Source organism: Elephas maximus, chromosome 24, assembly GCF_024166365.1.
Source record: "Elephas maximus indicus isolate mEleMax1 chromosome 24, mEleMax1 primary haplotype, whole genome shotgun sequence".
NCBI classification, from domain to species: Eukaryota; Metazoa; Chordata; class Mammalia; order Proboscidea; family Elephantidae; genus Elephas; species Elephas maximus.
Window position 1 is genome coordinate 63,686,870 of NC_064842.1, and position 23,283 is coordinate 63,710,152.

The 23,283-nt window shown below is 39.0% G+C and overlaps 1 protein-coding gene and 1 long non-coding RNA gene across 2 annotated transcripts in view; both read left to right on the top strand.

Moving 5' to 3' along the window:
* The window catches only part of LOC126066874 (complement factor H-like), a 181,157-nt gene that overhangs the window by 20,692 nt on the left and 137,182 nt on the right, over positions 1 to 23,283 (top strand). The window lies entirely within an intron of this gene.
* The window catches only part of LOC126066820 (uncharacterized), a 56,853-nt gene that overhangs the window by 1,001 nt on the left and 32,569 nt on the right, over positions 1 to 23,283 (top strand). The gene's annotated exons all lie outside the window — the stretch shown is intronic.

The window sequence follows — 23,283 nt, forward strand, 5'->3', positions numbered from 1 at the left end:
CAACTAGTTCTTCTGTTCTCAGGATAATATAGGTCTCTGGTTCATGTGGCCCTCGCTGTCTCTTGGGCTCTTAGTTGTCGAGTGACCTTGGTGTTCTTCATTGTCCTTTGATCCAGGTGGGTTGAGACCAATTGATGCATCTTAGATGGCCGCTTGGTAGCATTTAAGACCTCAGATGCCACATTTCAAAGTGGGATGCAGAATGTTTTCATAATAGAATTATTTTGCCAATTGACTTAAAAGTCCCCTTAAACCATGGTTCCCAAACCCCCGCCCTTGCTCCGCTGACCTTTGCAGTATTCAGTTTATCCCGGAAACTTCTTTGCTTTTGGTCCAGTCCAGTCCAGTTGAGCTGACCTTCCATGTATTGAGTGTTGTCCTTCCTTTCACCTAAAGCAGTTCTTTTCAGCTAATTAATCAGTAAAAAAACCTTCTCCCTCCCTCCCTCCCTCCCCCCCACCTCGTAACCACAAAAGTATGTGTTCTTGTCAGTTTATACTGTTTCTCAAGATCTTATAATAGTGGTCTTATACAATATTTGTCCTTTTGCCTCTGTCTCATTTCGCTCAGCATAATACCTTCCAGGTTCCTCCATGTTATGAAATGTTTGACAGATTCCTCACTGTTCTATATCAATGCGTAGTATTCCATTGTGTGAATATACCACAATTTATTTACCCATTCATCCGTTGATGGACACCTTGGTTGCTTCCAGCTTTTTGCTATTGTAAACAGAGCTGCAATAAACATGGGTGTGCATATATCTGTTTGCTCTTGTTTCTCTAGGGTATATTCCCAGGAGTGGGATTTCTGGGTTGTATGGTAGTTCTATTTCTAACTGTTTAAGATAATGCCAGATAGATTTCCAAAGTGGTTGTACCATTTTACATTCCCACCAGCAGTGTATAAGAGTTCCAATCTCTCCGCAGCCTCTCCAACATTTATTATTTTGTGTTTTTTGGATTAATGCCAGCCTTGTTGGAGTGAGAGGGAATCTCATCGTAGTTTTAATCTGCATTTCTCTAATGGCTAATGATCGAGAGCATTTTCTCATGTATCTGTTAGCTGCCTGAATATCTTCTTTAGTGAAATGTGTGTTCATATCCTTTGCCCACTTCTTGATTGGGTTGTTTGTCTTTTTGTGGTTGAGTTTTGACAGAATCATGTAGATTTTAGAGATCAGGCGCTGGTCGGAGATGTCATAGCTGAAAATTCTTTCCCAGTCCATAGGTGGTCTTTTTACTCTTTTGGTGAAGTCTTTAGATGAGCACAGGTGTTTGATTTTTAGGAGCTCCCAGTTATCTGGTTTCTCTTCGTCATTTTTGGTAATGTTTTCTATTCTGTTTATGCCTTGTATTAGGGCTCCTAGTGTTGTCCCTATTTTTTCTTCCATGATCTTCATCGTTTTAGTCTTTATGTTTAGGTCTTTGATCCACTTGGAGTTAGTTTTTGTGCATGGTGTGAGGTATGGGTCCTGTTTCATTTTTTTGCAAATGGATATCCAGTTATGCCAGCACCATTTGTTAAAAAGACTCTCTTTTCCCCAATTAACTGACACTGGTCCTTTGTCAAATATCAGCTGCTCATATGTGGATAGATTTATATCTGGGTTCTCAATTCTGTTCCATTGGTCTATGTGCCTGTTGTTGTACCAGTACCAGGCTGTTTTGACTACTGTGGCTGTATAATAGGTTCTGAAATCAGGTAGAGTGAGGCCTCCCACTTTCTTCTTCTTTTTCAGTAATGCTTTGCTTATCCGAGGCTTCTTTCCCTTCCATATGAAATTGGTGATTTGTTTCTCTATCACCTTAAAAAATGACATTGAAATTTGGATCGGAAGTGCATTGTATATATAGATGGCTTTTGGTAGAATAGACATTTTTACTACGTTAAGTCTTCCTATCCATGAGCAAGGTATGTTTTTCCGCTTAAGTATGTCCTCTTCAATTTCTTGTAGTAGAGCTTTGTAGTTTTCTTTGTATAGGTCTTTTACATCCTTGGTAAGATTTATTCCTAAGTATTTTATCTTCTTGGGGGCTACCGTGAATGGTATTGATTTGGTGATTTCCTCTTCGATGTTCTTTTTGTTGATGTAGAGGAATCCAAGTGATTTTTGTATGTTTATTTTATAACCTGAGACTCTGCCAAACTCTTCTATTAGTTTCAGTAGTTTTCTGGAGGATTCCTTAGGATTTTCTGTGTATAAGATCATGTCATCTGCAGATAGAGATAATTTTACTTCCTCCTTGCCAATCCGGATGCCCTTTATTTCTTTGTCTAGCCTAATTGCCCTGGCTAGGACTTCTAGCATGATGTTGAATAAGAGTGGTGATAAAGGGCATCCTTGTCTGGTTCCCGTTCTCAAGGGAAATACTTTCAGGTTCTCTCCATTTAGAGTGATGCTGGCTGTTGGCTTTGCATAAAAAAAAAAAAAAAAAATTGTTGGCTTTGCATAGATGCCCTTTATTATGTTGAGGAATTTTCCTTCAATTCCTATTTTGGGTGTTGGACTTTGTCAAATGCCTTTTCTGCATCAATTGATAAGATCATGTGGTTTTTGTCTTTTGTTTTATTTATGTGGTGGATTACATTAATGGTTTTTCTGATATTAAACAAGCCGCGCATACCTGGTATAAATCCCACTTGATCGTGGTGAATTATTTTTTTGATATGTTGTTGAGTTCTATTGGCTAAAATTTTGTTGAGGATTTTTGCATCTATGTTCATGAGGGATATAGGTCTATAATTTTCTTTTTTTGTGATGTTTTTACCTGGTTTTGGTATCAGGGAGATGGTGGCTTCATAGAATGAGTTGGGTAGTATTCCGTCATTTTCTATGCTTTGAAATACCTTTAGTAATAGTGGTGTTAACTCTTCTCTGAAAGTTTGGTAGAACTCTGCAGTGAAGCCGTCTGGGCCAGGGCTTTTTTTCTTTGGGAGTTTTTTGATTACCGTTTCAATCTCTTTTTTTGTTATGGGTCTATTTAGTTGTTCTACTTCTGAATGTGTTAGTTTAGGTAGGTAGTGTTTTTCCAGGAATTCATCCATTTCTTCTAGGTTTGCAAATTTGTTAGAGTACAATTTTTCGTAATAATCTGATATGATTCTTTTAATTTCAGTTGGGTCTGTTGTGATGTGGTCCTTCTCGTTTCTTATTCAGGTTATTTGTTTCCTTTCCTGTATTTCTTTAGTCAGTCTAGCCAATGGTTTATCAATTTTGTTAATTTTTTCAAAGAACCAGCTTTTGGCTTTGTTAATTCTTTCAATTGTTTTTCTGTTCTCTAATTCATTGAGTTCAGCTCTAATTTTTTATTTGTTTTCTTCTGGTGCCTGATGGATTCTTTTGTTGCTCACTTTCTATTTGTTCAAGTTGTAGGGACAGTTCTCTGGTTTTACCTCTTTCTTCTTTTTGTATGTGTGCATTGATAGATATAAATTGATCTCTGAGCACTGCTTTTGCTGTGTCCCAGAGGTTTTGATAGGAAGTATTTTCATTCTCGTTGCATTCTATGAATTTCCTCATTCCCTCCTTGATGTCTTCTGTAACCCAGTCTTTTTTCAGGAGGGTACTGTTTAGTTCCCAAGTATTTGATTTATTTCCCTAGTTTTTCTGTTATTGATTTGTAGTTTTATTGCCTTGTGGTCTGAGAAGATGCTTTGTAATATTTCGATGTTTTCGACTTTGCAGAGGTTTGTTTTATGACCTAATATGTGGTCTATTCTAGAGAATTTTCCATGTGCGATAGAAAAAAAAAGTATACTTTGCAGCAGTTGGGTGGAGAGTTCTGTAGAAGTCAATGAGGTCAAGTTGGTTGATTGTTGTAATTAGGTCTTCTGTGTCTCTATTGAGCTTCTTACTGGAAGTCCTGTCCTTTTCCGAAAGTGGCGTGTTGAAGTCTCCTACTATAATTGTGGAGGTGTCTATCTCACTTTTCAGTTCTGTTAAAATTTGATTTATGTATCTTGCAGCCCTGTCATTGGGTGCATAAATATTTAATATGGTTATGTCTTCCTGATCAGTTGTCCCTCTTATCATTATGTAGTGTCCTTCTTTATCCTTTGTGGTGGATTTAAGTCTGAAGTCTATTTTGTCAGAAATTAATATTGCTACTCCTCTTCTTTTTTGCTTATTGTTTGCTTGATATATTTTTTTTCCATCCTTTGAGTTTTAGTTTGTTTGTGTCTCTAAGTCTAAGGTGTGTCTCTTGTAGACAGCATATAGACAGATCGTGTTTCTTTATCCATTCCGAGACTCTCTGTCCCTTTATTGGTGCATTTAGTCCATTTACATTCAACATAATTATAGATAAATAAGTGTTTAGTGTTGTCATTTTGATGCCTTTTTATGTGTATTGTTGACAATTTCATTTTTCCACATACTTTTTTGTGCTGAGACGTTTTTCTTAGTAAATTGTGAGATCCTCATTTTCGTAGTGTTTGACTTTATGTTTGTTGAGTCGGTACGTTTTTCTTGGCTTTTATCTTGAGTTATGGAGTTGTTATACCTCTTTGTGGTTACCTTATTATTTACCCCTATTTTTCTAAGTAAAAACCTAACTTGTATTGTTCTATATCGCCTTGTATCACTCTCCATATGGCAGTTCTGTGCCTCCTGTATTTAGTCCCTTTTTTGATTATTGTGATCTTTTACGTATTGACTTCAGTGATTCCCTGTTCTGAGCATTTTTTTTTAATTAATCTTAATTTGTTTTTGGGATTTCCCTATTTGAGTTGATGTCAGGATGTTCTGTTTTGTGACCTTGTGTTGTGCTGGTATCTGATGTTATTGGTTTTCTGACCAAACAATATCCTTTAGTATTTCTTGTAGCTTTGGTTTGGTTTTTGCAAATTCTCTAAACTTGTGTTTATCTGTAAATATCTTAATTTCGCCTTCATATTTCAGAGAGAGTTTTGCTGGATATACGATCCTTGGCTGGCAGTTTTTCTCCTTCAGTGCTCTGTATATGTCGTCCCATTCCCTTCTTGGCTGCATGGTTTCTGCTGAGTAGTCTGAACTTATTGATTCTCCCTTGAAGGAAACCTTTCTTTTCTCCCTGGCTGCTTTTAAAATTTTCTGTTTATCTTTGGTTTTGGCGAGTTTGATGATAATATGTCTTGGTGTTTTTCTTTTTGGATCAATCTTAAATGGGGTTCGATGAGCATCTTGGATAGATATCCTTTCGTCTTTCATGATGTCAGGGAAGTTTTCTGTCAGGAGATCTTCTACTATTTTCTCTGTGTTTTCTGTCCTCCCTCCCTGTTCTGGGACTCCAATCAGACGCAAGTTATCCTTCTTGATAGAGTCCCACATGATTCTTAGGGTTTCTTCATTTTTTTAAATTCTTTTATCTGATTTTTTTTCAGCTATGTTGGTGTTATTTCCCTGGTCCTCCAGATGTCCCAGTCTGTGTTCTGATTGCTCGAGTCTGCTCCTCTGACTTCCTATTGCGTTGTCTAATTCTGTAATTTTATTGTTAATCTTTTGGATTTCTACATGCTGTCTCTCTATGGATTCTTGCAACTTATTAATTTTTCCACTATGTTCTTGAATAATCTTTTTGAGTTCTTGAACTGTTTTATCAGTGTGTTCCTTGGCTTTTTCTTCAGTTTGCCTTATTTCATTTCTGATGTCTTGAAAAATTCTGTAAATTAATTTTTTATGTTCTGTATCTGATAATTCCAGAATTATATCTTCATTTGGGAAAGATTTTGATTATTTTGTTTGGGGGGTTGTAGAAGCTGTCATGGTCTGCTTCTTTATGTGGTTTGATATGGACTGCTGTCTCCAAGCCATCACTGGGAAACTAGTTTTTCCAGAAAATCCACTAAAAAAAAAAATGCAGTCAGATCCCTATCAGAACTGCCTTTGGATTATTACCGCCACCTTGTTCCCTGTAAGGATGAAAGTCTGAGATTTGGATTATATATGCTTGGCTGTAGCTGGTTCTGTGTTTTTAGTCCAATTAGGGGTGGATTTTTGGTCCCTGGGTTTTTTGTGTTTCCTTTTCTCAGGCCGGAAGAGTGGATTAGGAAAAGACCAAAAGAAAAAAAAACGGGGGGGAAGCAAAGCCGCCGCAGAGCCGGAGCCGTTCTCCTTCTGGCTCAGGAAATACCAATGTTAATGATGCCGCCTGGGGAGGGTGGGGGAGGGATCAGAGAGATAGGAGAGTAGCACTTCAGAATATAGCCAGAGTTGCTTGTCTTGCTTGGAATGACTATTTTATCTGAGAATCCCGAGGGTCATGTCGCCTAAGTGTGCTGGCTGTGTGGAGATTGCCCCCGGGGATCTGGCCCACTGAAGCCGTGGTCAGATCCTCCACTGCCAGTCCCACGCCCCACGTCAAGGTTCCCCTGCTGGGACGGTGTACTCCCGACTCCAAAATCAGTTGCTGTCTCCCGGGGACTTCTCGTCCCGGCAGCCGCGTCGCCTCGCCGCCCCGGTGAACTGGCTAGGCCCCCTCCCGGGGTTAGTTCAGGGGAGTGGAGCAGCTCTCCGTGCTTGCGCCGGGACAGCGCCCAGTCAAATGCCCGGCGGCAAGATTCCCCGGCTGGGACACTGCCCTCCCGGCTCCAAAATCAGTCGCTGCCTCCCGGGGACTTCTTGTCCCTCCCGCCACATCGTCGCGCCACTCCTGAAGACCAGCTGGGCCCCCTCCCGGGGTTAGTTCAGGGGAGTGGAGCAGCTATCCGTGCTTGTGCCGTGACAGCGCCCAGTCAAATGCCCGGCGGCAAGATTCCCCTGCTGGGACGCTGGACTACCAGCTCCAAGACCACTCACTGCCTCCCAGGGACTTCTCCCACCGGCTGCATCGCCACGCCACCCGCGCGGACTGGCTGGGCCCCCTCCCGGGATGAGTTCAGGGGGGTAGGGCTGCGCCCCTTGTTTGCACCGTCAGCTCCCCTGGGCCCTGCCCTAAAACGGGCGCCAAGGTTACCTGACTGGGACGCTGGCTCCTGGCTCCAAAAACAATCACTGCTTCCCCGTATTTGTTCGTTTTCCGTCTCTAAATCTGTGTCTGTTGTTCAGGGTCTGTAGATTGTTATGTATGTGATCGATTCACTTGTTTTTCCGAGTCTTTGTTGCAAGAGGGATCCGAGGTAGCGTCTACCTAGTCCGCCATCTTGGTCCCGCCTCAAGATGTCTCTCCATCTTGCTTTTAAGACACATTCTAACTGTACTTCTTCGAGGACAGATGTGTTCATTTTTCTGACAGTCCCTGGTATATTTAATATTCTTTACCATCTTTACCATCACCATACTGTGGGGGCTTGCGTGTTGCTGTGATGCTGGGAGCTATGCCACCGGTATTCAGATACCAGCAAGGTCACCCACAGAGGACAGGTTTCAGCTGAGCTTCCAGACTAAGACAGACTAGGAAGAAAAACCCGGCAGTCTACTTCTGAAAAGTATTAGCCAGTGAAAACCTTATGAATAGCAGCACAACATTGTCTGATACAGTGCTGGAAGATGAGCCCCCAGGTTGGAAGGCACTCAAAAGATGACTGGGCAAGAGCTGCCTCCTGAAAGTAGAGTCGACCTTAATGATGTGGATGGAGTAAAGCTTTCAGGACCTTCATTTGCTGATGTGGCACAACTCAAAATAAGAAGAAACAGCTGCAAACATCCATTAATAATCGGAACCTGGAATGTACAAAGTATGAATCTAGGAAAATTAGAAATCTTCAAAAATGAAATGGAACGTATAAACATTGATATCCTAGGCGTTAGTGAACTGAAATGGACTGGTATTGGCCATTTTGAATTGGACAATCATATAGTCTACTATGCTGGGAATGACAGCTTGAAGAGGAATGGTGTTGCATTCATTGTCAAAAAGAACATTTCAGGATCTATCCTGATATACAGTGCTGTCAGTGATAGGATAATATCCATACGCCTACAGGGAAGACCAGTTAATATGACTATTATTCAAATATACGTACCAACCTCTGGGGCCAAAGGTGAAGGAACAGAAGATTTTTATCAGCTTCTGAAGTCTGAAATTGATCAAACATGCAATCAAGATGCATTGATAATTACTGGTGATTTTAATGTGGAAGTTGGAAACAAAGAAGAAAGATCGGTTGTTGGAAAATATGGCCTTGGTGATAGAAACAATGCTGGAGATCGAATGATAGAATTTTGCAAGACCAACGACTTCACTGAAATTCCTTCTTTCACCAACATAAACGGCGACTGTCCACATGGACCTCGCCAGATGGAGCACACAGAAATCGAATTGCCTACATCTGTGGAAAGAGACAATGGAAAAGCTCAATATCATCAGTCAGAAAAAGGCCAGGGGCCAACTGAGGAACAGACCATTAATTGCTCATACGCAAGTTCAAGCTGAAACTGAAGAAAATCAGAGCAAGTCCACGAGAGCCAAAATATGACCTTGAGTATATCTCATCTGAATTTAGAGACCATCTGAAGAATAGATTTGACGCATTGAACACTGGTGACCAAAGACTGGACGAGTTGTAGAATGACATCAAGGACATCATACATGTAGAAAGCAAGAGGTCATTGAAAAGACAGGCCGTGTGTGCCTTTCTCTCTGTCTCTTTTTCTTAAAACCTAGTTTCTTATTCTTTTCTTTCCTATCTTCCACCCACCTGGTGTCATGTGCCATATCTGTCCCTTCTTGATGGGCTGTGCTACACCACCCAGCTAGAAAGCGACTGGCATACAGCTTCCCCAGCTCTGCACCACTCCAATGGCCAGCTTCCTCAGCACTTTTTTTTTTTTTTTGGCTTCTGTTACTCTCTTCTCTTTCTCTTCTTTCCCGTATCCACGTAGCTCCACACGTCACATCCTTCCCTGTCCCTCCTGTCTATCTGCACTGTGTGCTGAGCATCACACCCCTGAGTGGCACAGCACAGTCTACCAGAACTTGCCCTGCAGTGACCCCTGGTGCTGCCCTGTTGACCCCAGTACATGCTGAAAATGACCCTTCCCAGCCCCTCGCTCTCCGCTGAACCTGCACTGCTGCATCATAGCTGTACAACTGACCCTTCTCATTGGACAAGGTGGTGAGAAGTATCTTGCCCACAAACAACAAGGAATGCCTATTCCACCTACTCAGACAGAACCAAATAAAACAAAAAAGCAGGACAAAACAAGTCTACAATGAATAAACAAAGAAAACAGTTACTGAATGATCTGAAGATGGCAGACAATATCAAAAACATTTAAAAAAAACAGAAGAGGATGGTTCCAGTAGGCATCCAAAATAAAATGCCAGGTGACCTTCCAACAGAAGAAAAGGCACTGAACTATCTAATAGGGAATTCAGATCTCAAATATTCAGAGTGAACCCTGGTGGTGTAGTGGTTAAGTGCTACGCCTGCTAACCGAAGGGTTGGCAGTTCGAATCTGCCAGGCGCTCCTTGGAAATTCCATGGGGCAGTTCTACTCTGTCCCATAGGGTGGCTGTGAGTCGGAACCAACTCGATGGCACTGGGTTTGGTTTGGTTTTTTGGGTCCAAGAGATGAAGGAAAACATGGCAAAAATGAGGAAGAGACAGACAAAATCATGGAAAAGACAGACAAAGCAATGAAAGAATTCAGGACAATAACACAGGAATAAAATGTCAAAATAAGCTCACAACTAGACATTATACAAAACAGCAATTAGAAATCCAGAAGGTGAACAACAAGATTTCAGAAATAAACAGTATCATAGAAGGTTTGAGGAGCTGGTTTGAAACAATGGAAGAGAGGATCAGCAAAATTGAAGACAAGTACTTGGATAACACTTTGATGAAAAATGGGAGAAAAGAAAAAAAATGAAGAAGCCCTGAGCACCATGTGGGATACTATCAAAAGCAAAAATTTGCAAGTGATTGGAGTTTGAGAATGGGGAGAAAGCAGCAAAAACAGAGAGGATCATTGAAAGAATGCTGACAGAAAGTTTCCCTATTATGAAAGGTGAAAAGCGGACTGTCCAAGAAGCTCAATGAACCCCATATAGCATAAACCCCAAAATAAAAACACAAAAGCATATCATAATCACACTCGCTAAAAACAAAGAATCCTGACACCAGCTCAAGAAAAATGGAAAGTCATGTACAAAGGATAAGCTCTGATTACCTGGTAGAAACCATGCAAGCAAGAAGGCAATGGAATGACATATATAAAACCTTGAAAGAAAAAAATTGCTAACCAAGAAGAATATATTCTTCAAAATTCTTGCTCAAATGGCAAAAGTAGGATATTTCCAGATAAACAGAAATTAAGGGAATATGTAAAAACTAACCCAAATTTACAAGAATTATTAAAGGGAGTCTTTCAGCCAGGGAGCCAACAACATTGGACAACAGCCTGAATCTAAGACTCGAGACCGCATCAGCCAGATACCAACCTAGGTAATGAACTTTCAAGGATAAAAGAAAACTAAAAGATTTACAGCAGGGAACCAGAGAGGTTAACTGCAAATGACAGCAACATCAGAGCAATAAAAAGGGGGATAAACAGCATAGGTATAGGACTTTTAAATGGAGAGGAAGGCAAGGAGATACCAAGTAATAAAAGACTTGGTATCTTAAAGGTAAATTTTGATGTAACCACAAAGAAAGTTAACAAACCTACACATCAAAATAAAGAAGCAAAATCTAATGTCTCAGTAAACACAAACTCTACAAAAACAAAGGAGCAAAAAAAGAAAAAGTCCACGAACAAAAGTTATTTAGCACAGGAGAATAAGAGGAACAAAGAAAATGTCAGCACCCCTCCAAAAAAACACTACAAAATGAAGCAATAAACTCATACCTATCAGTAATTACACTGAATGTAAATGGCCTGGATGCACTCATAAAGAGACATAGAGTGACAGAACGGATGCAAAAACAGAACTCATCAATATGCTGTCTACAAGAGACACACCTTAGAAACAAAGACATAAATTTATTAAAAATGAAAGGATGGAAAAAAATGTATCAAACGGCTACCAAAAAAGAGAAAAGAGTGGCAATATTAATCTCAGATAAGATAGACTGTAGAACAAAATCCACCATAAAAGACAAAGAAAGACATTACGTAATGATTACAGAGACAATCCATTATGAAGACATAACCATAATACACAGCTGCACACCAATAAGCAAAAAACCTAACCTGTTGCTGTCGAGTCAATTCCTTCTCATAGCAACCCTATAGGACAGAATAGAATTGTCCCATAGGGTTTCCAAGGAGCAGCTGGTGGATTTGAATTGCCAGCCTTTTGGTTAGCAGCCAAATGCTTAACCACTGCACCACCAGGTCTCAAGGCTCCAAAATACATAAAAGAAACTGCACTGAAAAGAGAAATTGATAGTTCCACAATAATAGTAGGAGACTGCAACACACCACTCTCTGTAAAGGACAGAACATCTAGAAAGAAACTCAACAAAGATACAGAAGATCTAAAGGCCACATTCAGCCAACTTGACCTCGTAGACATACATAGAATACTTCACCCAACAGCTGCAAAGTACACATTCTTTTCCAATGCACATGGGATATTCTCCCGAATAGACCATATCTTAGGCCACAAAGGAACCCTCAACAAAATCCAAAACACTGAGATAATACAAAGTGTCTTCCCTGGTCACAATGCCATCAGTGTAGAAATTAACAAGAGGAAGAGCAAGGAAAAAAAAAATCAAATACATGGAAATTGAATAACATCCTGCTTAAAAACCACCAGGTAGTAGAAGAAGTCAAAGATGGAATCAGAAAATTCCCAGAATCAAATAAGAATGAAAACACATCATATGAAAACCTTTGGGACACAGCAAAGGCAGTGCTTAGATGTCAATTTATAGCAATAGATGCACACATCAAAAAAGAAGAAAGGGACAAAATCAAAATATTGGCTACACAACTGGAACAAATAGAGAACAGCAAAAGAAGCCCACAGCCACCAGAAGAAAGGATATAGAAAAACAATAGAAAGAATCAGCAAAACCAGAAGTTGGTTTTTTGAAAGGATCAACAAAATTGACAAACCATTGACCAAATTGACCAAAGAAAAACAGGAGAGGAGGCAAATAGCCAAAATAAGAAATGAAAACGGGGACACTACAACAGACCCAACTGAAATAAAAAAGATCATAACAAAGTATTATGAAAAAGCATACTCCAACAAATTTGAAAACCTAGAGGAAATGGGCAAATGTCTGGAAACACACTGCTGCCCAAACTAGCAGAAACAAAAGTTGAAAACCTGAACAGATTCATAACAAGAGACTGAAAAGCTAAAAACATCAACAACAAAAAGCTCTCAACATAAAAAAAGGCCCTGGCCCAGATGACTTCACTGGAGAATTCTACCAAACATTTAGAGAAGAGCTTATACCAGTACTATTCAAACTATTTCAGAGCACAGAAACTGAAGGGATACTTTTGAATTCATTCTATGAATCCAGCATAACCTTGATACAAAAATCAGGAAAAGACACCAAAAAAAAAAAAAAAATTAAGTGCCAATATCTTCCATGAATATAGATGCAAAAAATCTCAAAATTCTAGCCAATAGAATTCATCATATCAAAAAAATAATACATCATGACCAAGTGGGATTCATAACAGGTGTGCAAGGATAGTTCAACACTAGGAGATCAATCAACACAATCTACCACATAAATAAAAGAATCACATGATTGTCTCAGTCAACACAGAATAGGCATTTAATAAAGTTCAACACCCATTACTGATAAAAATAGGTATAGAAGGGATATTCCTCAGCATAATAAAGGGCATCTATAGAAAACCAGGAAACCCTGGTGGTGTAGTGGTATAAGTGCTACAGCTGCTAACGTAAAGGTCAGCAGTTCAAATCCACCACGTGCTCCTTGGAAACTTTATGGGGCAGTTCCACTCTGTCTTATAGGGTCGCTATGAGACAGAATGGACTTGACGGCAACAGGTTTTTTTTTTTTTTTTTTAAATAGAAAAACAGCCAACATCATTCTTAATGGAGAGAGGCTGAAAACATTCCCCTTGAGAACAGGAACAAGACAAAGATCCCCCTTATCACTACTCGTGTTTAACATTGTGCTGGAAATCATAGCTAGAGCAATAAGGCAAGAAGAAGAAATAAAGGGTATACAAATTGGTAATTGTCATGGATTGAATTGTGTCCTCCCAAAATACTTGTCAACTTGGCTAGGTCATGATACACTTGTATGACTGTATGATTGTCTACTATTTTATCTTCTGATATGATTTCCCTATATGTCATAAATCCTATCACTATGATGTAATAAGATTGATTAGCCGCAGTTATACTGATGAGATCTATGAGATTAGGTAGTGTCTTAAGCCAATCTCTTTTGAGTAATAAAAGAGAGAAATGAGCAGAGAGTCATGGGGACCTCATACCACCAAGAAAGCAGAGCCAGGAGCAGAGTGTGTCTTTTGGACCTGAGGTTCCTGCACTGAGATGCTCCCAGACCGATGACAAGGACCTTCCTCCAGAGCTGACCGAGAGAGAGAGAGAGAGAGAGCCTTCCCCTGGAGCAGGCGCCCTGTATTCACTTCTAGCCTACTGGACTGTGAGAGAATAAACCTCTCTTTGTTAAAGCCATCCACTTGCGGTACTTCTGTTATAAAAGCACCAGATAACTGAGACAGTAATGAACAAGTAAAACTGTCCCTGTTTGTGGATAATGTGATACTATAAGTAGAAAACCGAAAAGGCTCCACAAGAAAACTATTGGAACTAGTAGAAAGATTCAGCAGAGAGCAGGATATAAGATAGACATACAAAAATCATTTGAATTCCTATGTACCAGTAAAGAGAACGATGAAAAGGAAATCAGGAAAACAATACCATTTATAATAGCCCCTAAAATAAATAAATAAATAAAACTTAGGAATCAATCTAACCAGGGACGTAAAAGACCTATACAAAGAAAACTACAAAACACTACTGCAGGAAACCTAAGGACACCTACATAAATGGAAAAACATACTATGCTCATGAATAAGTAGACTCGACATTGTGAAAATGTCAGTTCTATCCAAAGCATTCTACAAATACAATGCAATCCCAAACCAGATACCAACAGCATTATTTAAAGAACGGAAAAAACTAATCATTAACTTTATATGGAAAGAAAAGTGGCCCCAGATATGTAAAGCACTATTGAAGAAGAAGAATAAAGTAGGAGGACTGGCACTACCTGACCTCAGTACCTGCTATACAGCCTGTGGTAGGCAAAATAGCCTGGTCCTGGGACAATGACAGACAAATTGACCAATGGAACAGAGTTGAGAACCCAGATGTAAATCCATCCATGTACAGTCACCTGATCTTCGACAATGGCCCAAAGTCCATCAGATGGGGAAAAGACAGTCTTCTTAACAAATGGTGCTGGCAAAACTGGATGTCCATCTGCAAAAAAAAAAAAAAAGGATTCATACTTCACATCATACACAAAAACTAATTCAAAATGGATCAAAAGACCTAAATATAAAGCCAAAAACTATAAAGATCATTGAAGAAAAGTTGAATCGATGCTAGAGGCCCTAATACACAGCATTAACAGGATACAAACCATAACTAACAACACAAAAACTCCAGAAGATAAGCCAGATAACAGATCTTCTAAAAATCAAGCACTTATACTCATCAAAAGACTTCATCAAAAGAGTAAAAAGAGAACGTACAAACTGGGAAAAACTTTTTGACTGACAAATCTGACAAAGGTCTAATCTCTAAAATCTTCACACAAAAAAAAAATTCCAACGCCTCTACAACAAAAAGACAAATAAACCAATTAAAAAAGTGGGCAAAGGATATGAACAGACACTAAACCAAGGAAGACATTCGAGTGACTAAGAGACAAAAAAAAAAAAATCAGACTTACTGGTCTGACAGACACAAGAGAAAGCCAAAGAGTATGGTCCCCGGAAACTCTCTTAACTCAGTCATGAAGGCACTCCGAGGTTCAATCTTCAGCTAAAGATTAGACAGGCCCATAAAACAAAACTACTAAATGGGCACACTAGCCCAGGGACAAGGGGGAGAAGGCAGGAGAGGACCAGAAAGCTAGTAATAGGAAACCCAAGGTTGAGAAGGGGAGAGTGTTGACATGTCATAGGGCTGGCAACCAATTTTCACAGAACAATATGTGTCATAATTGTTTAATGAGTAGCTAGTTTGTTCTGTAAATCTTCATCTAAAGTACAGTGAAAAAAGGAGAATGAAATCCTTGAGAACTTCAATATCTTTGCCATTTATCATGATGTTGTTTTTTGGTCCAGTCATAAGGATTTTTACTTTCTTTATGATCAAGTGTAGTCCATCCTGAAGGGTGTAGCCTTTTGCCTTCATTGTAACAAAAGATGAAATAGACAGGGCCCAAAAAGTAAGTAGAATAAAGGAAGAGGAGCCAGAGAAAAATAAAAGTTATGTCTGAGAAGGAGGAGAATCAGAGAACGTAAAAATATGAGCAATTAGAGAACTTCAAGAACTCAGTGATCAATAGTCTCAAAATATTACAGAGAAATTTGTTCAGTTCAACAAGTAACTAAGGAGTCCATATTACATGTCAACCATGTAATATGTATAATATAAAGAATTTTTGAATTGGGAAGTTGGAGAACATTTGCGACTTTTTCAGAGTAGTGCCACCACATGGAGGCGTTAGAATCCAGATAGCAATGTCTTGAAAAAAAATGGGAGGAAAGAAAGTGGAGATAACAATCATAAAATGATATTTTGAGGATCTTGTTTGTGAAAGGAGGGAAGAATACAGTACTTACGCAAAACTGAAACAAAAGGTTGGGAAAAGAGTTTAAACAATAAGACGAGTTTGCATATCTGTATGAGAGGGTGGCTGATAACATGACAGAGAGGAAAGGAATAAACAACGGTTTAGTATCCATGGGGAAATGAAATGCCTGAAGGTGAGAAGCTACCTGATTTGAAAGAAATACCTTATTATCTGAGACTTAAAAGGCTTAAGTATGAAATAGGTAAAACTAAAGTTGAAGGAATTTGGGAAACAAATGAAGGGAGGTCACAACTGATAGTCTAAATTGTTTTCTGTGAATACGAGGACTTATTACCTGTTAATGAAGGAGCAGTTGGGTAAGGTGGCTTGTGGAAAGTGAGACTGTGGGACAGTTTCTTTGGGAAAAAAAAAAGGAAATAAATTAGGGACATATAAATGGATTTCAGGCAATGCTGAGTTTCTACCACAGGTTATTAGGTAGAATTACAATATGGCAACAATAAAGATTGTCTTGTGGCTTTTCTACAATGATTCTTAAAAGGAATGATATTTTATTTGAAAAGGGAGCTTAAAAAGTTTATCCACTGCAGAGATTTAGCAGAGTTGATGGAGAGGAATGAGAAGGAGCTTTATCAATTGATCAGGTCACTAATTAAAACAAACTGTCCCCTTTTTTTGTAAATAAAGTTTAATCAGAATACAGCCATAGCCATTTGTTTAGGTATTATATATATGTTCTTTTGTGTTACAATGGCAGAGCTGAGGAGTTGTAACAGAGAACTTGTATCTGGTACTTTGCAGAAAAGGTTGTCCAGTCCCGGGACTAGGTTATTCTGTTACTGTTAAGGAAAATGTATCTCCAGATCACAGTAAGAAAAATAACTCTCCAAATCTCAGTAGCCTAATAAATCAAATTATATTTCCTGTTTGTGCTTCATTTCCAGTGTAAGTCAGAAAGGGATTCTTCATTGTGTTAATTCAAGACTCAAATGATAGAAATATCTCTCAACGTACATCTATAATCACTGTAGCAATGGAGAAGGGAACATAAAAGTTTACACAGTGGCTTTTAAAACTTCCTCCTTAAAGTGAAACATACTACTTCCACATTCATTTCATTGGCTATACAAGTCATTTCATTGGCTATACAAATCGTTTGTCCATGTCTACATCAAAAGGGCAAGAATAACCTATACAACCATGTGTGGAAAGAAGAGAACCAGAATACTTTGTAAATAGTCCTGTAGACAGATAAAGAAGGCAAGGAAGTGAAGAAAGTGGAAGGAATATTTGCCAGTTATGGAATGTCATGAAGAGTGTGATGGCTTTGGAGAAATAGAAGGATCATGAGTCCAAGGGGCACACATACAACAGTTAACAAATACAACAGAGGAATATATGAGTGATGTGGCAGGAAGGATATGAGGCTGTGCTCATTTTTATGTTACATGTTTTATTGTACTAAGGATAAAAAAAAAACTACTTTTTAATTCCATGTATCACATTGTGTTTCTTTTCAAAAGTCACATGTAATCCTCCTTACACCACAAATGGCTTCTACCCACCTGAAAGGATTACACACAGAAGTGAAGATAAAATACGCTTGTTGTTGCAGCCACTGTGTCAGTCCATCTCACCGAGGGTCTTCATCTTTTCTTCTGACCCTGTAGTTTACCAAGGACGATGTCCTTCTCCAGGGACTGATCCCTCCTGACAACATGTCCAAAGTATGTAGGACACAGTCTCGCCATCCTTGCTTCCAAGGAGCATTCTGGTTGTCCTTATTCCAAGACAGATTCGTCCGTTCTTTCGGCAGTCCATGGTATAGTCAATATTCTTTGCCAACACCACAGTTCAAAGGCGTCAATTCTTTGGTCTTCCTTATTCATTGTTCAGCTTTCACATGCATGGGATGCAATTGAAAATACCATGGCTTGAGTCAGGTGCACCTTAGTCCTCAAGGTGATATCTTTGCTTTTCAACACTTCGAAGAGGTCTTTTTGCAGCCGATTTGCCCAATGCAATGTGTGTTTTGATTTCTTGACTGCTGCTTCCATGGGTATTGATTGTGCACCCAAGTAAAATGAATTCTTTGACAACTTCAGTCATTTCTCTATCATGATGTGGCTTATTCGTCTAGTTGCGAGGATTTTTATTTTATGCTGAGATGTAATCCATACTGAAGGCTGTGGTCTTTGATCTTCATCAGTAAGTGCTTCAAGTCCTCTTCACTTTCAGCAAGCAAGGTTGTGTCATCTGCATAACGCAGGCTGTTAATGAGTCTTCCTCCAATCCTGATGCCCCGTTCTTCTTCATATAGTCCAGCTTCTCAGATTATTTGCTTAGCATACAGATTGAATAGGTATGGTGAAAGGATACATTGTATTGAACATTACCTGATACAGTGCTGGAAGATGAGCCCCCAGGTTGGAAGGCACTCAAAAGATGACTGGGAAAGAACTTCCTCCTCAAAGTAGAGTCAACCTTAATGACATAGCTGGAGTAAAGCTTTTGGAACCTTCATTTGCTGATGTGGCACTACTCAAAATGAGAAGAAACATCTGCAAACATCCATTAATAATCGGAACCTGGAATGTACAAAGTATGACCCTAGGAAAACTGGAAATCATCAAAAATGAAATGGAGCGCATTTACATCCATATCCTAGACATTAGTGAGCTGAAATGGACTGGTGTTGGCCATTTTGAATTGGACAATCATATAGTCTACTGTGCTGGGAATGACAGCTTGAAGAGGAATGGTGTTGCATTCATCATCAAAAAGAACATTTCAAGATCTATCCTGAACTACAATGCTGTCAGTGATAGGATAATATCCATACACCTACAAGGAAGACCAGTTAATATGAGTATTATTCAAATTTATGCACCAACCACTAAGGCCAGAGATGATGAAATAGAAGATTTTTATCAGCTGCTGCAGTCTGAAATTGATCGAACATGCAATCAGGATGCATTGTTAATTACTCGTGATTGGAAAGTGAAAGTTGGAAGCAAAGAAGGAGGATTGGTAGCTGGAAAAATACGGCCTTGGTGATAGAAACAATGCTGGAGATCAAATGATAGAATTTTGCAAGACCAACAATTTCTTCATTGCAAATACCTTTTTTCACCAACGTAAACAGTGCCTGTACATGTGGACCTCGCCAGATGGAATACACAGGGTTCAAATCAACTATATCTGTGGAAGGAGATGATGGAAAAGCTCAGTATCATCAGTCAGAACAAGGCCAGGGGCTGACTGTGGGTCAGACCATCATTTGCTCATATGCAAGTTCAGGTTGAACCTGAAAATCAGAGCAAGTCCACAAAAGCCAAAATACGACCTTGAGTATAATAATCAGCTATGTGTGTAAAAATGTCTTTTATCCTGCAACCAGGGGAAATATGGCCTTTTGTACTAGCAGTAGCTGAGTATCTGTGCCAGGATGTAGCTGTAAGTTCCATTCATGTCTTGATCTAGTTTTTAGAATTTGAAATGACTTTCTACTAAAAAAAAACCACTCACACAATAAAAGCTAATAGTTTTCTTATTGTGTATGTAAATTAGAACATTTTTAGGATTCTTTGGTTTCCAAAGTAGGCTTTTCTAAGTATAATCAAAAATACGTTTTTGTATGTTCTCTTAATTGTTTAGCCCCTCAAAATGTATGTGTATAGGAGTATATTTCTCTAAATAATATAATTCTTCCAATGTCTGAATTTAAGCATTGAGAAATAATAGTACCACCTGTTCTTGCTGTTGTTAGGTGCTGTCAAGGTTGTACATAGCAACTCTATATACAGCAGAATGAAACACTGCCTGGTCCTGCACCATCCTCACAATAGTTGTTATGCTTGAGTCCATTGTTGCAGCCACTGTGTCAATCCATCTCATTGAGGGTCTTCCTCTTTTTTGGTGATCCTCTTACTTTACCAAACATGACGTTCTTCTCTAAGGACTGAACCCTCTTGATAATATGTCCAAAGTGTGTGAGATGTAGCCTCGCCATCCTTGCTTCTAAGGAGCATTTTGGCTGTACTTTTCTCAAGACAGATTTGTTCATTCTTTTGGCAGTCTGTGGTATATTCAGTATTCTTTGCCAATACCATCATTCAAAAGGGCCAATTCTTCAGTCTTCCTTATTCATTGTCCAGCTTTCACGTGCACAGGAGGAGATTAAAAACATCATGGCTTGGGTCAGGTGCACATTAGTCTTCAAAATGACATCTTTGTTTATTAAGACTTTAAAGAGATCTCTTGCCATAGTGCCACCTAAGACTTGGTGTATTAATTGTCTATTGCCGTGCAACAAATTTCCCCCAAAACATATTGGCTTAAATCAACAACCCTTTATTATTTTACGATTTCTATGGGTTAGAAATTTGAGAGTGGCTTAGTTGGGTTGTTGTAAGGCAGACTCTTTTTTTGACTGCCGTATGTTGACTGGAGCTGCAGTTATCTAATGGCTTGATTAAGCTGGAGGCTCTGCTTAAGACCAGTTTGATAAACAGGCTCACCTCATTTGTCTCTTTTGCTCTGGAATAATAGTGTCCAAAAAAAAAAAAAAAATCCAGACTTAGAACAAGAGGCACTTTATTCAGAAAAAATACTGCAATAGGAAGAATTCTCCACATTAGAAATTTTCAAGTATCTCAAAATTAAACAGAAGAAAAAAACTATAGGAAAAAATAAAAAGAGCTAGCAGGAACTCCTAGAGGAGAGGGCATGATTTGATGGTGTACAGCTGGCAAAACCAGCGTGCTTCTGCAGGAAAAGTTTCTCTTTGTGGTTGGCTGATTCTCAGACTGAGCTATCGAGGGAGGCGGTGTTCCTGCACATTAGTGATTTAGTGCTTGTTTACACACGGAAGTGAGCCAAATTTTAGGAGCCGTTGGAGAGGAGAGGAGTACCTGGGTGGTGCAAGTGATTGGCGGACTGAGCTGCTCAGTGAAAGGCTGCAGGCTCCAGTCAACCCAGAAGTGCTGTGGAAGTATGCCCTGATGATCAACCTTTGAGAAGTCAGCCACTGATAACTCTATACAGAGCACGGTTGTAGCCTGACACACATTTATTGCCATGAGTCAGTTGACTCAGTATCAACTGGTTTTTGGTTGGAAAGGAGAGAAGTTTGACTAAGGTTTGGTCAAGGTAAAACGGAGAATAAGAAATGGGCAACTGTGAACACATAGGCAGTAGTCAGGCATTGCCTGACCAAGGTTATTTTCATATATTTGGTTCAGTTTTCTCATTGATTATGGCTAGTACTCTGTTTTTCTTGATTATTATAGCTTGGTATTAATCAGTTTTATTATCAGCCTTCAAAGAATTAACTTTACCTGCGTATATATGTATGTATTCATTTCTTCCTATTTAGTTTGGTTTTTCTTTGCTTTTCTTTCTTTTTTTTAAACAATATTTTATTATGTTTTCAGGAAAGTTTGCACAGCAACTTAAGTTTCTATTTACAGTTCCTATAAAAATTGTTCAGTGACATTAGTTACATTTTTCACCATGTGTCAACATTCTTTCATTGCGTTCTGGTTGTTCTGCTTCCAGTGCTTCAGTTTCTCTTCTCCTTTAGCTTCTCATTTTTGCTTCAGAGTAATTGTTGGCCTTTTGATCTCATATAGATGTTTTTTTAATAGACCACTGTTCTCATGGGTAATATCCCTTTTGCTAAAAGGTGACCTTAGGGGATAGTTTCGGTTCAAGGTTTAAAGAGTATCTCAGGGTGATAGTCTCAAGGAGTCCTCTAGTCTCAACTGGTCCATAGTCTGGATTTTTTAAAGAATTTGCATTCTCTTGTACATTCTTCTCCTGTTCTATCAGGGCCCATCTATTGTGGTCCTTATCAGAACGGTCAATTTGGTAACGAGGCATCATCTAGCTCTTCTGTCTCAGGGTACATGAGGCTGTGGCTTGTGTAGGTTATTAGCCCTATAGACTAGTTTCTTCTATGAGACTTTGATTTCCTTCTTCTGTCTTTTGCTCCTGATGAGTAGAGACCAACAGTGGTATCTTAGACGGCTTCTCACAAGCTTTTGAGACCCCAGACGCTACTCACCTCACTAGGATGCAGAGCATGAACTTTGAGAACTGTATTATGCCATTTGGTTGACTTACCCAAATGACTAAGGTTCTAAGCCTTCAAACCCAGAAAACCAAACTCACAAGGTGTTTGGTTATGTCTGAGAAGTACTGTAACTATGTCTTCTATGAGTATATGTGCATGCACACACGTATCTGTGTATACACATACATATAAACACTTGTGTCTGTGCACATGGAAACCCTGGTGACATAGTGGTTAAGTGCTACGGCTGCTAACCAAGAGGTCAGCAGTTTGAATCCACCAGGCAGTCCTTGGAAGCTCTGTGGGGCAGTTCTACTCTGTCCTATAGGGTCTGCATGAGTCAGAATCAACTCAAGGGCAGTGAGTTTCTTTTTTTGTTTTTTTTATCTGTGCTCGTATATGTACACAGGTCCACTTACCTGTACACGTATGTGCCTATACACATATATGTGTGACCGTACACTCGTTTTTGGTTATTGTTGGTGTTGTTGCAAAATTACATATCTCGTGTTCTTTACCGCAAACATCCTTTTCTCTTGTGCACTTCTTAGTGGGATCTTTACTTTGGTAAAGGTGTGCTCATTATACCCACATTCAGAGCTACTTTTCCCTCCACCAAAAATAACAAGTATCTATGATCTAGAGATTGAAATCCCTCCCCTCCCACCCATCCCTGGTAACCACCAATGAACATTTGTCTTTGTATATGTATCTATTCTTGTCTTCTTATAAAAGTGGGATCATACTGTATTTGTGCTTATGTGATTGACTTATTTCCCTTAGCATTATGTCCTCCACATCCATCCATGTTATGTTTCAGGGACTCATCATTGTTCTTTATGGTTGCATAGTATGTATATGTTCCATATTTTGCTTATCTATTCATTTGTTGAAGGGCACTTAGTCTATTTCCATTTTTTTTAATTGCAAATAATGCTGCAGTAAACATAGTTGTGCATATGTCTGTCCGTGTCTCTCTCAGAAAGTCTCTAGAGTATATACCTTGGAGTAGAATTGCTGGATGGTAAGGTATTTCTAGTCTTTTGAGGATGTGCCCTACCGTTTTCCATAGTTGTACAATATTGCTTTTCTTTTTTAACTTCTTAAGGTGAAATTAGTTATTTATTATCAGTCTTTATTCTTTTCTCCTTTAGATGTGTAAGAATAAAATTTCCATCTACGTACTAGTTCAGTGTTACTCAACAAATGTTTATATTTTCTTATAAAAAATTTTATATTTATAATGAAAACTTGTATGTTTTCATTATTATACATATGTATTATATGTTTTCATTATTATTCAGTTCAAAATATTTAATGTTTTTTCTTGTGATTTATTTTTTGTCCATGGTTATTTGTGTGTCATTTAATAAATGAAGCAGAGCTCTGAGTGGAGACCAAGTAACTGAGCAAAAAAAAAAAAAAAAACCAAACCCGTTGCATCGATTCTGACTCATATTGACCCTACAGGACAGAGTAGA